Source organism: Balaenoptera physalus, assembly GCF_965194825.1.
Source record: "Balaenoptera physalus genome assembly, chromosome: 6".
In the NCBI taxonomy this organism is placed as follows: domain Eukaryota; kingdom Metazoa; phylum Chordata; class Mammalia; order Artiodactyla; family Balaenopteridae; genus Balaenoptera; species Balaenoptera physalus.
The window spans coordinates 411816-427361 of NC_138885.1; the positions used below are offsets into that span (position 1 = coordinate 411816).

General features: G+C 42.1%; 2 protein-coding genes across 5 annotated transcripts in view; one reads left to right on the forward strand and one right to left on the reverse strand.

Moving 5' to 3' along the window:
- LOC309662282 (uncharacterized protein) overlaps positions 1-15546 on the reverse strand; it is a 226470-nt gene that overhangs the window by 27016 nt on the left and 183908 nt on the right. The gene's annotated exons all lie outside the window — the stretch shown is intronic.
- PTPN4 (protein tyrosine phosphatase non-receptor type 4) overlaps positions 8244-15546 on the forward strand; it is a 174994-nt gene continuing 167691 nt past the window's right edge. For 3 of the 4 annotated variants that reach the window (XM_082464732.1, XM_082464734.1, XM_082464735.1), the window contains exon 1: positions 8244-8612. The gene's annotated coding sequence lies outside the window, so the exon portion shown is untranslated. The remainder of the gene's footprint in view (positions 8613-15546) is intronic. The other variant, XM_082464733.1, reaches the window with a different exon arrangement.

Below are 15546 nucleotides of genomic sequence, written 5' to 3' on the forward strand. Positions count from 1 at the left end.
GAAAGCCCCTTCGGACAAAGCCAACACATAAAAAAAAGAGCACAGACCACTAAACCCACAGGATTCATTTACAAATAAAGGAACACTTATACACTGTGCAGGAATGGAGCCCTTTTTTTCTCTTCCCCTTAAAGCGAACAGCTTATCCCATAATACTCCACCTAATGGGGGATTCCTGAGGCTGGTGCCGCCCATTTGGTCCAAGAAGCCACTAGATGTCACTCAAGGTCCCCCAGGCTTCACTCTGCCCAGCCTTCAATTCTGCATCTGATCAAGTTCCTCTCCAGACCTGTCCCCGCAGCCCTCAGCTCCCAGAGGAGTCATGCAAAGGTAAGGACAAAACGTGCTTGTCCTCTGGCCTCCTCCTACTGCTTTCCCTGGCACCCCAGGCCCACCTCATTCATCCATTTACTCGGGAAGAATAACCGAGGGCTGATTATATATCAGACATTAGGTCAGGCTGTGATGAAATAATGGTGAGTGACACAGCCATGGTGCCGCCCTCATGAGGATTAATCTATGAAAGCACTTCTCATACAGATTTGTATCGTTTGTGTGCTTATTCATTCTCCCTCAACTAGAGGCTCTCAAACTTTTTTGGCCACCACATCCAAAGTAAGAAAGACATTTCACGTTTCTTGTCGAAGTTCACATACATACAAATGCACAACCATATACCTAAAGTTCCACAGTCCCACGTTTACTTTCGCTTTGTGTGGTACATTCTGATGTTTCCTGGTCTATACTAGTTCATTTCTCTTTTCAAAATACTAGTTGTGATCCGCCAAATTGATTTCACAACCCTCTGATGAGTCACAACCTAAGAATGAAAAATTCTTGCCTTGAGGGCAAGGGCCACCTGTTACCTGCATTCCCAGTGCCTCGCAAATAGTATGTGAGCAACGCATGTGTTTTTAAAAAAATGAAAATTATGAGAACTAATTTGCATTAATATTTAAAATAAAAAGAATTAGGTACAGGTTAACCGGCTTATAATATGTATGATCAGTGTCCTATGAATGCACTTATATAGATTATATTCACCTACATTTACAAATAATTTTTTTCAGATAATATATAATCCCACACTAGGCACACCATATGTGCTGTTGATGTAATTTAATATTTTAGTCACAATCTGGGACTCATATATTTTATTATTTTTTTCTTTTTTAAAAATCGATTTTATTGAAGTATAGTTGATTTACAATGTGTTAATTTCTGCTGTACAGCAAAGTGGTTCAGCTATATATATATATATATATATATATATATATATATATATATATATATATTCTTTTACATTTTCTTTTCCGTATGGTTTATTACAGGATATTGAATATAGTTCCCTGTGCTCTACAGTAGGACCTTGTTGTGTATCCATCCTGTATATAATAGCTTGCATCTGCTAATCCCGAACTCCCAATCCATCCCTCCCCCACACCGCCTCCCCCTTCCCAAGCACAAGTTTGTTCTCTACGTCTGTGAGTCTGTTTCTGTTTCATGGATAAGTTCATTTGTGTCATATTTTAGATTCCACATATAAGTGATATCATATGACATTTGTCTTTCTCTTTCTGACTTACTTCACGTAGCATGATCATCTCTAGGTCCATCCATGTTGCTGCAAATGGCGTTATTTCATTCTCTTTTATGGCTGAGTAGTATTCCATTGTACATATATACCATATCTTCTTTGTCCATTCATCTGTCGATGGACACTTTGGTTGCTTCCACGTCTTGGGTATTATAAATAGTGCTGCTATAAACATAGGGGTGCATGTATATTTTTAAATTATAGTCTTGTCTGGATATATGCCCAGGAGTGGGATTGCTGGGTCATATGGTAGTTTTATTTTTAATTTTTTAAGGAACCTCCATACTGTTCTCCGTAGTAGCTGCACCAATTTACATTCCCACCAACAGCGTAGGAGGGTTCCCTTTTCTTCACACCCTCTCTAGCATATATTATTTGTAGACTTTTTCATGATGGCTATTCTGACTGGTGTGAGGGGATATCTCATTGTAGTTTTGACTTGCATTTCTCTAATAATTAACGATATTGAGCATCTTTTCATGTGCCCCTTGGCCATCTCTATGTCTTCTTTGGAGACATATCTATTTAGGTCTTCTGTGGGGCTCATATATTTTAAATACATATGACTAAAAATATGTTCATCTTGGAAAAAGAAGTCATGAGAAGAAATTCACTCTTTCAGATATTACAACTTATTTGAGACTCTAATAGCTAAAAAGTTTGGTGTTAGAGACTGTGACTCACAGAGTAATGGTTTCCAAAGATGCTCACACCTCATGCACAGGGTGATTGTGTGAATACGTAGCTGGCATGGCAAAAGAGACTTTGCTGATGTGATTGTAAATTAAGATTTACAATCTCAAGATTGTAAATCTTCAGATGGGGAGATTGTCCTGTGTTATGTGAGTGGACCCAGTGTAATCATAGGGCCCCTATAAGAGGGACGCAAGAGGGCTTTGGAAGACAGAGAAGGTAACGAGACAGAGAGATGTGAAACTGCTAGGCTGCTGTGTCTGAAGACAGAGGAAGGGGCCACGAAGCCTCTAGCAGCCGGAGGGACGAGGAAAGAGACTCTCCCTGGGCCCTTCGGAGGCGCACAGCCTGTCAACCCAGTTTGGATATTTCTTATGTCCAGAACTGTAATATAATACGTTTGTGTTGTTTTAAGCCACTAAAGTTGTGGTGATTTGTTACAGCAGCAAGAGGAAACTAATACAGACTAGATAGCTCTGTGGAGTAAACTAAAAAATTTCCAATTCAAAATTTAGAATTTAGTATTTGAAAAAAGAAATTTACCAAACAGTTGTTTGTTTGTGTGTGTGTGTGTGTGTGTGTGTGTGTGTGTAATGGATTATTCAATAAGGTGATACTGAGACAACTGGAAAACCATTAAAAAAAATTACGCAGGATCCCTATTTCCTTACATCAGCATTATTTCCAGATGGGTCATAGATTTAAGTATTTAAAACAAAAAACTAAAAGTACTAGAAGAAAATATGGGTTTTTTTTCTTTTGTCATTGTTGTTTATTTGGGTTTGAGGAAAATGCAAAACCTAGAAATGATAAAGAAGAGATGAATAATAGTAACTCACACATAGTTGGTGGGTGCAATTGGTAATGAAGTTGGCAACATTTATCAAAATTAAACATGCCCGTACACTTCAAGTCAGCTATTGTATTTCAAGAAACTTGTCTTAAAGAAATGCTTTTCTTATGTGCAAAGCTTTGTCGTGAAAATGTTCTTTACAGAGTTGTATATCATAGCAAAGAACCAGAAATGGCCTAAATGCCCATTTATTAGAGAAGATTAAATACAGTGTGATACAGCCCTTAGAGAGAATGACATATATCCATATATGTCATTAATGACATTTGTAAGTAAAATATAGTATGTATGGGAAAAAGACATTGATTGTAGTTAGGGAAAAAAGATACTAAGCGTACAGATGCAGAGAAAGTTCTGGAAGTATACATAAGAAGCTGTTAATAGTGCTTACCTTTGGAGAGTGGAACTGGGAATAGGAGGAAGTCTTTGATTTTAAAAATTTACATTTTTCTGTATAGTTCTTGATACCAGGGATTGCTAGTTTGGGTCTTCTCCTGCTATAGACAGGAAGGAAGGTAGGAAAGAAGAAAGAAAGAGAGAGGGAGGGAGGGGGGGGAGGAAGGAAGGAAAAGGGAAAGACTGAGAAAGAAAGAAAGCAGGAAAGAAAAGAAAGAAAGAAAGAAAGAGAAGAAAGGAAGAGAGAAAAAGAATTGCTGGCAAGAGAAGAGGGAGAGGGTCCTATCGACAGAGTGACTAATCTGGGCCACCTGCCTCAGAGATACATGTAATTTTTAAAAATAAATACCTATTTTCAAAAGTACATTTAAGGGAGCTCTGTGATTAAAGGAAGTCCAAGCCATAGAATTCTGAACTTCTTGGGAAAATGCGTGACACTTCTTCAAAGGTTTAAGTCTAAATTTGTTTGTCTTGTTTTGCTTTGCTTCAAGTTATGCCTGAAGACTCCAGATAGGAGAAAAGATGAAATACCCCTTCATTGTCCAGCTAAGGCAGACAGATATCCAGTTAAGGTCACATGTCGGAAAGCAGGTGTCTGAAAGCCAGTGTACCTTGTATGTCCCACCTCACCAGCTTAGGCAACAAAACTGAGTCACTTTAAGTCTTTTTTTTTTTTTAAATTTATTTATTTGGTTGCACCGGGTCTTAGTTGCAGCAGGCAGGCTCCTTAGTTGTGGCACACAGGCTCCTTAGTTGTGGCATGCAAACTCTTAGTTGCGGCATGCATATGGGATCTAGTTCCCTGACCAGGGATTGAACCCGGGCCCCCTGCGGTGGGAGCGTGGAGTCCCAACCACTGCACCACCAGGAAAGTCCCTTAGGTCATGTGTTTTTAATGTTAAATTCATACCACTCTGAGTTCTACCAAGCAAGCTGAGTCCAGCTTTCCTGTGGGGTTCTCTTCCTTGGAGATCCCCAGTGACCCAAGGGCTTATCGTTCTTCCAAAGGGGTCCTCCCAATTTGCTGATGTGGAGGCGGGGGTGGGGAGAGCACAGTGGCTGGTCAGTTGGCCACAAGACGTGGTCGAAGCTCCCTCTCTGCTGCCTTGTGGCTGCCAGAGGTCACCGCCACAGCCCAGACAGCCTGGCTTGGCTGCACAAGCTAGAACGAATGCCTTTTCCCTTCTGGCTATAGCTACCCGGGGTTGGGCGTCAATCACACAGTGCAAGGCCAGTCCTCTCTGCCAACACCCTCCAAGTGTGGACACAACCCTTGCTCTTAACTCTCCCAAAGCACAGCCAAGGGCAGGCACAGACAAAGGGAAAAAAATCAGTCAACAGCAGTGTCTGTCAATATCTAGTAATGTTTGAGGCCACTTTGAGCTGAAAAAAAAATCTTGCTAACTCTCAATTTAAATTCTTTAGATTATGTTTCTTCATTTTGTGTAAATACAAGATTAGGTATAAAGTCCTTATTCTCATAGCCCTTCTACATCTATAAAACAACAACAATTTTGCACATTAAATTAACAAAATTAAAATTTCAAATAATGTTAGGTATGTAATGTAGATGAAATTTTGCTGCAATTAAATTGTTCTTTGTGATGAGACTATGAAACTCACTGCTATGGTATGGTCTTTTTAAAAATTTTTATTTTTATATTGAAGTATAGTTGATTTACACTGTTGTATTAGTTTCAGGCACACAGCAAAATGATTTAGTTATACATATTCATATATCTATTCTTTTTCAGATTCTTTTCCCGTAGAGGTTATTACAGAGTATTGAGTATAGTGCCTTACGCTATAGTGCCTACTTGGGCCTTACAGTAGGTCCTTGTTGTTTATCTATTTTATATATAGTAGCGTGTATATGTTAATCCCACCTCCTAATTTATCCCTCCACCCCACTGGTACGGGCTTTTTTAGGCGAGCTTAAAATTGACTTAATTATCAAATATTCTGTATTTGAATTTCTGTGAAACTTTTGCACAGTGTGCCATGAGGACGCTTGACCTTCGTGTAGCTGGAAGGCTGTCATCTCTACAAGGAGCATTCTATTTTTTTTCTCATTAGCCCAAGAAGGTTAAAATTATAATTCTTGGTGCCAAATACAAAATCAAGTGGCAGTGTTTGGTGACAAGGTGGTCATCAAAATGATCCAGAATAGGCATCTATTAATTTTTTAAAGGTTATAATTTAAATAAAAGCAAAAATTTACGCATTTTCAGAGAGAATTTGCAGAACGTATGATTCCATTTATATGAAATGTCCAAAGTAGGCGAGTCCCTAGAGACAGAAAGTAGATTAGTGGTTACCAGTGGCTGGGGGAGGAGGGACTGGGGAGCGACTGCTAATGTGTATGGGGTTTCATTTTGGGGTGATGAAAGTGTTCTGCCATTAGGTAGTAGTGATGGCTGCACAACTTTGCAAATATACTAAAAAGCACTATAGTATGTCAGCTATATCTCACTTTTAAAAAAGTGACTTCACAGTTTTCCTAAAGAATAGTAGACAGATGGGAGGCTTCCATCCATTTACCTAAAGGATTCATCCTGTGCCGTTTCCCAAAGCAAAGGGTATCCCCCTCCTGTCCCTCCAAGGTTGAGACTCCAGCTATATTTATATTATAAGTGAGATTTCTATTTGTATGAAAGGTCACTGTGGTTTACGGATGAGGGTAGGAAGAAGGGGCTGAGGGAGAAGGTCTGGAGATAGGAAGGTTATTTGGGGGACTAGTTACAAGGCTCTACAGGGCATCAACAAAGACAGATTCAGACCAGATGTGAATCGCTCAGAGACACAGCAGTTTACCAGGTTTGAAGCTGAGTAAGAGCCTGCTCTGTCTCAAGTACCTTCTCGAAATCCCACCAATTAAAGATTTAAGCATTTCATTCTTTCAACAAACTTTTTGGACACCAGGCAATGTCACTGTCATCAGGCATAAGAGGGACACAAAGGCGGCCAAGACATGGTCCTCACCTCCAGTAGCTCCCCATGGATAGTGGCGACAAGACCCACACGGGAATGAGGATCCTATATTTATTTTATTTTATTCATTGTTTCTGGCTGTGTTGGGTCTTCGTTGCTGCACATGGGCTTTCTCTAGTTGCGGCGAGTGGGGCTACTATTCTTTGTGGTGCGTGGGCTTCTCATTGCGGTGGCTTCTCTTGTTGCGGAGCTCCGGCTCTAGGCTCACAGGCTTCAGTAGTTGTGGCTCGCAGGCTCAGTAGTTGTGGCACACGGGCTTTGTTGCTCCGCAGCATGTGGGATCTTCCTGGACCAGGGCTCGAACCCGTGTCCCCTGCATTGACAGGCGGATTCTTAACCACTGCACCACCAGGGAAGCCCATGATCCTATAATAAAATGTACACTGTGATAAGAAAAAGGGAGGTATAAACCTAGAAGTATCATGTCAGAGGAGGAAGAAATTCTTACTTCCGGTGGCAGTCCTCTGTTGTTGGCGTATGACTTGACTGTTGACAGGTGGCGATGAAGGGAAGAGCATTTCGGTAGAGGGAATAGCATGAACAAAGGCACAGAAAATGGAGAAGTAGAGGCAGGAAAGCCTGTCTGGGAAGGACGGATGAGCACGGGCCGGAACTAAGCCCTGGGAAGGAAAGTCATTCGAAGAGGTAAAGTAGAGCAATACGGACTGACAGGCTGTCTTCTTAAAATGGAAAAACTGAGCCGGGGTCCGAGGGAGAAGAGGCTCAATAGAAAATTCCGTCTTTCACGCATTTGTACAACTTTGCAAGGTTTCATCTTGCAAAAACCACCCCTGATTAGTGAACAGGCCTTCTGTCGGCTTGGAGGGAAAGAGATTTTTGAAAGGACGTTTTAAGAAGGCCGGCCCTGGTGGGGTGCTGAAGCTACGAGCGAGGAAGAGCAAGAAGGTGGCAGACGACAGGAAAGGACTCTGACAAGAATGAATGCAGGAAGGAAATGTGACCGCCCCCAAATTCCCCCTGGCATCATTTCAGCTACCACCCAGCCCGCAGGCATCTGTCTCACCGCCAATACATTCGTACCATCAATAAGATTTTAGAATGCACCTGCCTAAAAACCCCGGCTGGTAACACCCAGTTCATACGCGTGGTTAGAATGAATGAATTCCATCTTTAAAAGCACACCGTTCCCGGCACACAGAGGGAACCAAACGTTTGTTTTAGAGATGAACGCTGTTTGTTCTTTGTTTCAGGGTCTATATTTAGGAGAGGAAATGATTCAAAACTGCATCCTAAACCTGTATCCTCTTTCAGCATTGAAGTGCGGACCACCTGGGGCCAAGAGGTCTGGTTCTCCTCTTTAAACTTGGGTTTTTGCCCCTCGGCGGGGTCCCTCAGGTCAGTCGGTCCAGCGGGGGGTGGGCGGGGGATGTTCGCAGTTTCAGTGACCAACCGCCGCGGGGCCACGGGGTGGAGCCACGGCGCTCCGCCCCCTCCTCCAGCCCCTCCCACCTACCCAGGTCCCGCCTCCCTCGCACCTGCGCGTCCCCCGCGCTCCGGGTTGTGCAGCCGCTTCCAGCCCGCTTGGCCTCGCCTCTCGCGAGATCGCCTCCCGTGGCCGCCGCCGCTGCTCCCGGCCGCTGACTGGCGGCGTCTGCGCAGCCGCCATGTTCGGTTGCTATGCTGTGGCCTGGGAGACGGGGTGTGCTTGAGGGAGGAGGAGACGGAGGAGGAGGGGGAGGGGGGGGAGGAGGAGGAGGAGGGAGGGGCCGAGCGCCCGTTGCACGCTCGCACACAAACGCTGCCCGGGATTGCCGCCCGCCCGCTCGCGCCGCGCTGTTCCGCTCTTCCTCCTCGCGGCCCTACATTGTTCTCTCAGGACGCCGGGGTCCCCGGGCCGCTTCCCCCGCGGCCCCGCTGCGGGGCTGGATTAGCTCGTCCCCGCAGGGAGGTGCGGGAGCGCGCGGCAGCCCCGCAGTATGAGGTGGTGCCGGCGGCTCGGGGCCGTGGCGCGGCCGCTGCGGCGCCGGCTGCTGGGCGGGCGCTGAGGGAGCCCCGGGGGCGGCGCGGCCGGGCCTCCAGGCTTTTCTTCTGCAGCCGGGAGGACGCGGCTGGGGCACGAAGGTAAGAGGCTCTGGGTCCCCGCCGGCGGCCGGCCCTGCGTGGCGCGCGAGGCTGGTACCTGCGGCCGGATCTCAGGGGAAGATGATGCTTTTTGCCCCCTCCCTTTCTTCGCGGGGCCTCTGCTCTCCGACCTCCTGCAGGTTTTGGTTGCAGTCTCTGTTGTGGGGCAGCCGGGGGAGAGGGGATGGAATGTTCCACGGCCCCTAAACTCGAGGTGAGGTTTTAGAGTCTTCTGAGTTTTCCTTTGCTGGTAGGATTCTTTTTTTTTTTTTTTTAATTGGCTCGTTTGAGCGCTTCCTGCATGGACATACCGTCCCTACCCTTGAAGTTTTAAGCCTTTTATGATTCTGCCGGTGCATACTTGTATTTAGGCATCTGCAGTTGAGCCAGAAGGAAAAGTTGAGGACGTGCGGATGCGTGTCCCCGGGTTGCCTTAAGATGAAGCGGTTTACAGTGGCACGCGTGCGTGTACGACGGTTCTGGGGAACTTAGAAAGGGAGACTTTATGCCTGCGAGGCGTTAGACAGCGAACCGCGGTGGACCAGGGCGATGTGTAGGATTTTCAAGCGCCTTTTCTAGGACAACCGGTACGTCTGCAATGTGCCAACTGCTTTTAGAGTCAGAGATTGGAGTAATATTAGGTTGATGTGACCGGATCTCGGGCCCAGTTGAAACAGGACAGTTTAAGCCGTGTTTATGGAGAAGAAAAAAACCAAAAAGCCAAAGTATCCGACTTGTATAGGATGGTTTGCGAAAAAAGAAGACTGTGGAACAGGAAAGCCAGGGCATTTTTTATCCGGATTTATATACTTCTCATTTTTTTAAGGGGGAAGGAGATGACCTTAAAATAAATGTTTATTCAAAGCCCAAAAGGTGCTTAATGGAATAGAGCTAAATATTCTATGAGTTCAATCTTGAATTTGAGGAATTCAGTCTACAGATTTTTTTTTAAAGGCTTTTTGTAAGCAAAAGTTTGTTTTCTGTACAGAGCTTCATTACTAACTCATAACAAAAGAGTGCAATCATTTTGTGGATCCCACCATTTTTTGTCAGAATAAATTTATGCTCCAGTTACCACAAAAGCCATTTTTATGTCTCTCTTTTTTTATGGCACACATATCTCTGTCACCGTTTTTCATTGAAACATGTGCATGGTCCCACAATATCATGATCTTGAGTGGTTTATAAGAAGAGAAACATGGTCTTTTTTTTGTATATGGGAATATTTGTGATTTAGCTAATCTGTTTCAAACATTTGGCAAGAGATTTTGAAAACACAAGGAACCATCACTCTTTTGTAGTTTTATTAATATTAATTGAGTAGGTTAAAGTTTAAGTTAGAAAAATCACAGGTTCCTCCAAAGTAGCAATGGATGAGGTTGTGGCTTTCTTATTGCCTCTAACCTGCTTAGATTCTAGGCTGTGGGTACTGAATTGTTTAAACCTTGTGGTTTTTCTTCTTATCTTCTAATTGAATATCTTTAAAAATGTCCCTAGTAACTTTGTTACTTTAAATTTGTGACACCCAATTTCTAATTTAGGCTAGGCATAAAACCAGCATTGATTGAACACACTTGCTAAAAATACTTTCTGGGTCAGATGTACTTAGGATGCAGCCTCAGGAAAATTCATTTGAACTATTCTACTGTGACCAATGTACATTTCATTATTATAGAAGTACTTTAAAAAAATTATAGACTCTCACAATTAGATTTCATCAGTTCAGGCATAGAAGCCTAACTTTAATGTATAAAGTACTTCATGTGGGATAGTAATAAAAACTTTTTAAATGCTTTTTTTTTTTAACTTATGTGACCCTCGTAGACTTCTTAAACTCTGATTTTTATACTTGAAGTATTTTAGTTTTGTCTGCTAAACATAATCAATTTGTATTTTAGTGTGACAGTACAGTGTGCAGTGTTATTTATTTAGTATTTGTTTATGACTTATTTTGAGCTCTTTAAGGAGAGCAGTCTGTGGTCATGTTTTTGAGTAAATTATCTTTGAGGAACAAAGTAAGAATGCCAGATAATTTCAAGGAGACACTGTTATTAATTGTTATTGAGAGGACTCCCTCCTTCTCCTCCCCCCTCCTCCCCCTCCCCTTCCCCACCCCCCAAATTTATATGGTCAGTTTTAAACAACAAGAAAGCTTTAAAAATATGGAGATATCTTGTTTGGTGGATGTTTAAAGACAAATGTTTTAAAGCTGTCCTTTAATTGTTAGTTGTTAGGAATGTAAAATTAGTGACCTCACTACAAATGGCAAGTCTGTGTGACTTAATGTGGCTAAGCATGAATTGTTGCTCCTAAATAAAATTTAGTATTGGCAGAAATTCACTGGTTCCAAACTGAGTTGAATTTTGTTGTTTTTCTGGATAATAACATGCATGTTATGAAGTAGTTTATGCTGTAGTCTAGATTTGTCAAATTAGTTTAAGGCGTTAAGCTGTGAAGCCTTGAAGATTGGTTTAGTATTCTGGAAATCCTTTTTGTTGTTTGCCAGAAAAGTACTGTAGGAGGAAGGTGTTATTTCTTCATTTAATATTCAGTTAGTAGCCCAGATGGTGAGAAGGAATATAGTGAAGTATTGTAGGATCTTCTCTACTGGTGTGGAAGTATGGTACCTAGGAGCAGTGTAATTTATTTCTTTTCCTTTGCATGATCAGTCAGTACAGTCATATTTAAAATAGGATGGGAAACGAGAGGGGAAAATTATTACATTCTCCTCCATTTCATTAGAGGCAGTTTCCCCCACGTTCATTCTTCATTTCATTATTCCTGAGCAGAAACTCTGGAAGAGAGGTGCAAATATTTGAAGGAATTGGTGGGAACAGAATGAAAATTAGGTACTGTGGATTACCTTGCCGGGAAGATATTAATTTGGGTGAGTTACTGTGCTTGTATGTTTTAACAAGGAGGGTTTATAGAGGAGTAGGAAGAGAAAAGGATCCAGAGGAATGTGTTTATTGTCTGTTATGTGCCAGACAATGTAAAGGGGCTTTTCATGTTATCCCACATAATCATCAAGTACACTATGTGAGGTAAGTATTATTAATCCCCTACTCCCCCTCTCCTCCCCCAAATGGGGGCCAAGGGAAATTAAATAACTTGTCTAGGATCCCACTGCTAGTAAGCAGAATTCAAGCTAGGTCTGTCTGACTCTGAAGCTTATTCGTTAGATCATGCTGTCCAGTTAAACGTTCTGCAGTGGTGGCAGTACTCTTATTTGGCACTCTCAGATGTGGTAGCCATTAACCACGTGTGGCATGGAGCACTGGAAATGTGACTGTCATGCCTGAGGACCTGAATTTTACTTTATTTTATTTTTTTAAATTTTATTTTAGTTTATTTTTTTCGGCTGCATTGGGTCTTCGTTGCTGCACGGGGGCTTTCTCTAGTTGCGTCGAGCGGGGGCTACTCTTCGTTGCGGTGCGCGGGCTTCTCATTGCGGTGGCTTCTCTTGCTGCAGAGCACGGGCTCTAGGCGTGCGGGCTTCAGTAGTTGCAGCACACGGGTTCAGTAATTGCGGCACGTGGGCCCTAGAGCGCAGGCTCAGTAGTTGTGGCTCACAGGCTCTAGAGCGCAGACTCAGTAGTTGTGGTGCACGGCTTAGTTGCTCTGCGGCATGTGGGATCTTCCCGGACCAGGGCTCGAACCCATGTCCCCTGCATTGGCAGGCGGATTCTTAATCACTGCGCCACCAAGGAAGTCCCTGGACCTGAATTTTAAATTGTATTTAATTTTAATCAGTTTAAATTGAAATAACCAGATGTTGCTAGTAGCTATAATATTGGACAGCACAACTTTAGATCTTTAGATCTTGCTGCCTAGAAAATCTTGTTGTTTTTTTTTTTCTTTCTTTCTTTCCAAGCTGCGCCATGCGGCTTGTGAGCTATTAGTTCCCCTGCCAGGGATTGAACCCGTGCCCCCTGCAGTGGAAGGGCAGAGTCCTAACCACTGGACCACCAGGGAATTCCCGATAATTTGAGTTTTGATGTTGAATCTGCTGCTGGCTCGTATATGACATTAGGCAAGTTACTTAGTTCATGAGCCTCAACTTAATCCCTTGTGAGAATGAAGAAGAGGTTATCACTAAAAGATTATCTCCAGCATCCCTTCTTACTCTAAAGTTCTGTGATTCTTATTAAAATGTACAGTAGCATTTAATATTTGCAAGCATTGTATCTGAAAGGACCCCTTCTCCTTATACTCCTTATATAAAGACTTTTGTTTCTTTAGTCAGTTTCTCGTTTTGAAAAGTGTATGTATTGATATAAAGCACACATAAAGGATAATGGATTATTTTCCCCCCAACTGTTTGGCGAAAACATTGTGTAACCAAAGGCAGTACTTTACCTTGGAACAAAGTTTGAATCTTTAAAGATCTTATTTTCAGCATGCCACTTACCATTTGAGAATATATTACAGTTCCCTGTTGCTTATCAATTAATTCCAAACTTGTTGGCTTGTCCTTAAAGGTTTTCATCAACTTCATCTCACTAACCCTGCTTCTCATTTTTACTTAAAAGGAAAGCATTCTTTTTCTTCCCCCTCTGCCCTTGTGTCTTCAGTTTAAACATTCCTGTCTCCAGTCCATATGCCTCTTCTTTAAGTCTTCCAGAGAATTCACCTTTTTTTCTGGAAGACTGCTGCTTAATCCAGTCGTAATGATCAGCTTTTGAATCCTGGTAATAAGTACCCTGGTGTTAGTATATGATTGCTTAGATGTAGTTAGTTGAGTTCGTGCTTTTTAAGTTTTTATATGTTACCTACTGTGTGTCCTTAATGAACATGTAAAAAAATTAAAAATGGGGGTTGTTTCTTTTGTATTGCCTTACGAATTTAGTCTATTGCTCAGCAATTCTGCTTTTAAAAAGTTGCTAATAAAAAAATTATAAATACTGTAACAACATTCACCCTTAATCACCACTCTAAAAGATATTTTTGTTTCCTTCTAGGCCACTGTCCTATTGTATTTTTTTATAAAGTTGTATGGTGGAGATAACAATTTTGAGTTTAATATATTGGAAACATTGTACTGTAGAGGAAGAGCAATGTAGGGAAAAGGTGACAGACTTGGGGTTGGAATCTGGTTGCAAAAACCTTGGACGAACTATTTAACCTCTGTGTTTACTTTCTTGTCTATGAAATTAGGATAATAATACTTGCCCTTGAATTGTTGTGAGGATTAGGATAATATATATAAAGCATCCATCATTATTCTTTTTCATTTTTTAAAAAAATATTTATTATTTGTTTTGCCTGTGCCCTGTCTTAGTTGCAGCACACAGGATCTTTGTTGCGGCATGCAGGCTTCTTAGCTGTGGCATGCAGACTTCTTAGTTGTGGCATGTGGGATCTAGTTCCCTGGCCAGGGATCGAACCCGGGCCCCCTGCGTTGGGAGCGCAGAGTCTTAACCACTGGACCACTAGGGAAGTCCCCCAGCATTATTTTTTAAATAGAAGAGATGATCAATAAATGGTAACTGGTATTATTTTCCCATCATCATGAATATAATTTAAACAATTGCTTAGATATTCAGGTGATTTATCAATCAGGTGATTTAGTCATTTACCTCTTGTTAAATATTTTGGTTGTTCCTAAAGTTTCCACTGTTATAATCTGCAGTGAATACCTTTGTGCTTACAGCTTGTTTGTAGGTTTGTTTCCTCAGTCTAAAACTCTAGGACTAGGAAAATGGTTTGAATATTTCTGTGCCAGGTCTCTCACAGAACAATGGGTATTCTTGTTTAGGAAAAAATGCTAACTTTATTGTAAAATTATACTTCATTGTTTTAGTTAATGTATTTTGAAAATTTTGGTTTACTGGGGAATGATATAGTGAACATTCATTTGTGTGTTAATTAAACAGACATTTGAATGTCTGTTATAGGGATCACTGGTATACCGGTAAATAAGACATGATTCTTGTCCTTGAGCTCAAATTCTAGGGTGGTAACGTATGTCAACAAACAATTACAATTCAGAATGACAACTGTAATAAGATCTGGGGAAAGGAGAAGTGGCATTTGAGCGACGTCTTGAAGGATGAGTTGGAATTGATCTCTGGGTACAGAGAACAGCACTTGCAAAAAGACAAGTATGAAAGGATTCATAGTGTGTTTAGAGAAATGGTCTGTCTGTGAGATGCATGTTGGTGTCTGATTTTGTGTGTGAATCCGTGTGCTTGTATATGTGTGTTGACTGTGGTGGGAAATAAAACCTTGTGAGGGTCTTTGTTTGGGCTGTGAGCGCAGTCGTATTAAGACCTTTAGAATAGAGCTTCCCAACTGGGGTGTCCTGAATGGCTTACCATTGTGCCAGAGAATAAGATACCTGTCAATGTATGTGACCAGAGCATATTGGACCCCCCCAGGGTGGTTTCTTTTGACCTAGAATAATCTCTTTGACTTGTCCTAGTGTGCTAAAAATTATTATTTTCTTTGGTGCCAAATTGGGAAAAGCATGGTTTTAGAGGCTCTTAGTTTTGGAGAGTTGATGGTACCCACTCACCCTCTGGCATTCTTAGTATATATAATCAGTGATAAACCAATACCAAACCTAAGAATAAACATAAAGAAAGTCCAGTCAAAGTCCTCCACTTTTGTCCCTCTCTCCTCCCTGTCCCCCCAGGAATTACTTCACTGTTTTGTGTGTGTATCTGAGGTATCCTTTTTGGTGCTCCTGCCTATCTTTTTAGTGCCCTACGGGAGTATTTTTTCTGCCAGTGGGGAAATCAGCGTTTACATTGGGAGCAATTACAGGTATTTAAATGAGGGAAGATAACTCCTGACTTCTGGACGATGATGCAGAGATAAAAGGATGGTGCAAAAATGATGTTAGAAGGAGCAGAGAAACCAGTTAGGATGCTCCTGCAGCGGTCCAGGTGAGAGATGATAAGAGCCAGAAATGAGCACGTAGGCCTAGAAC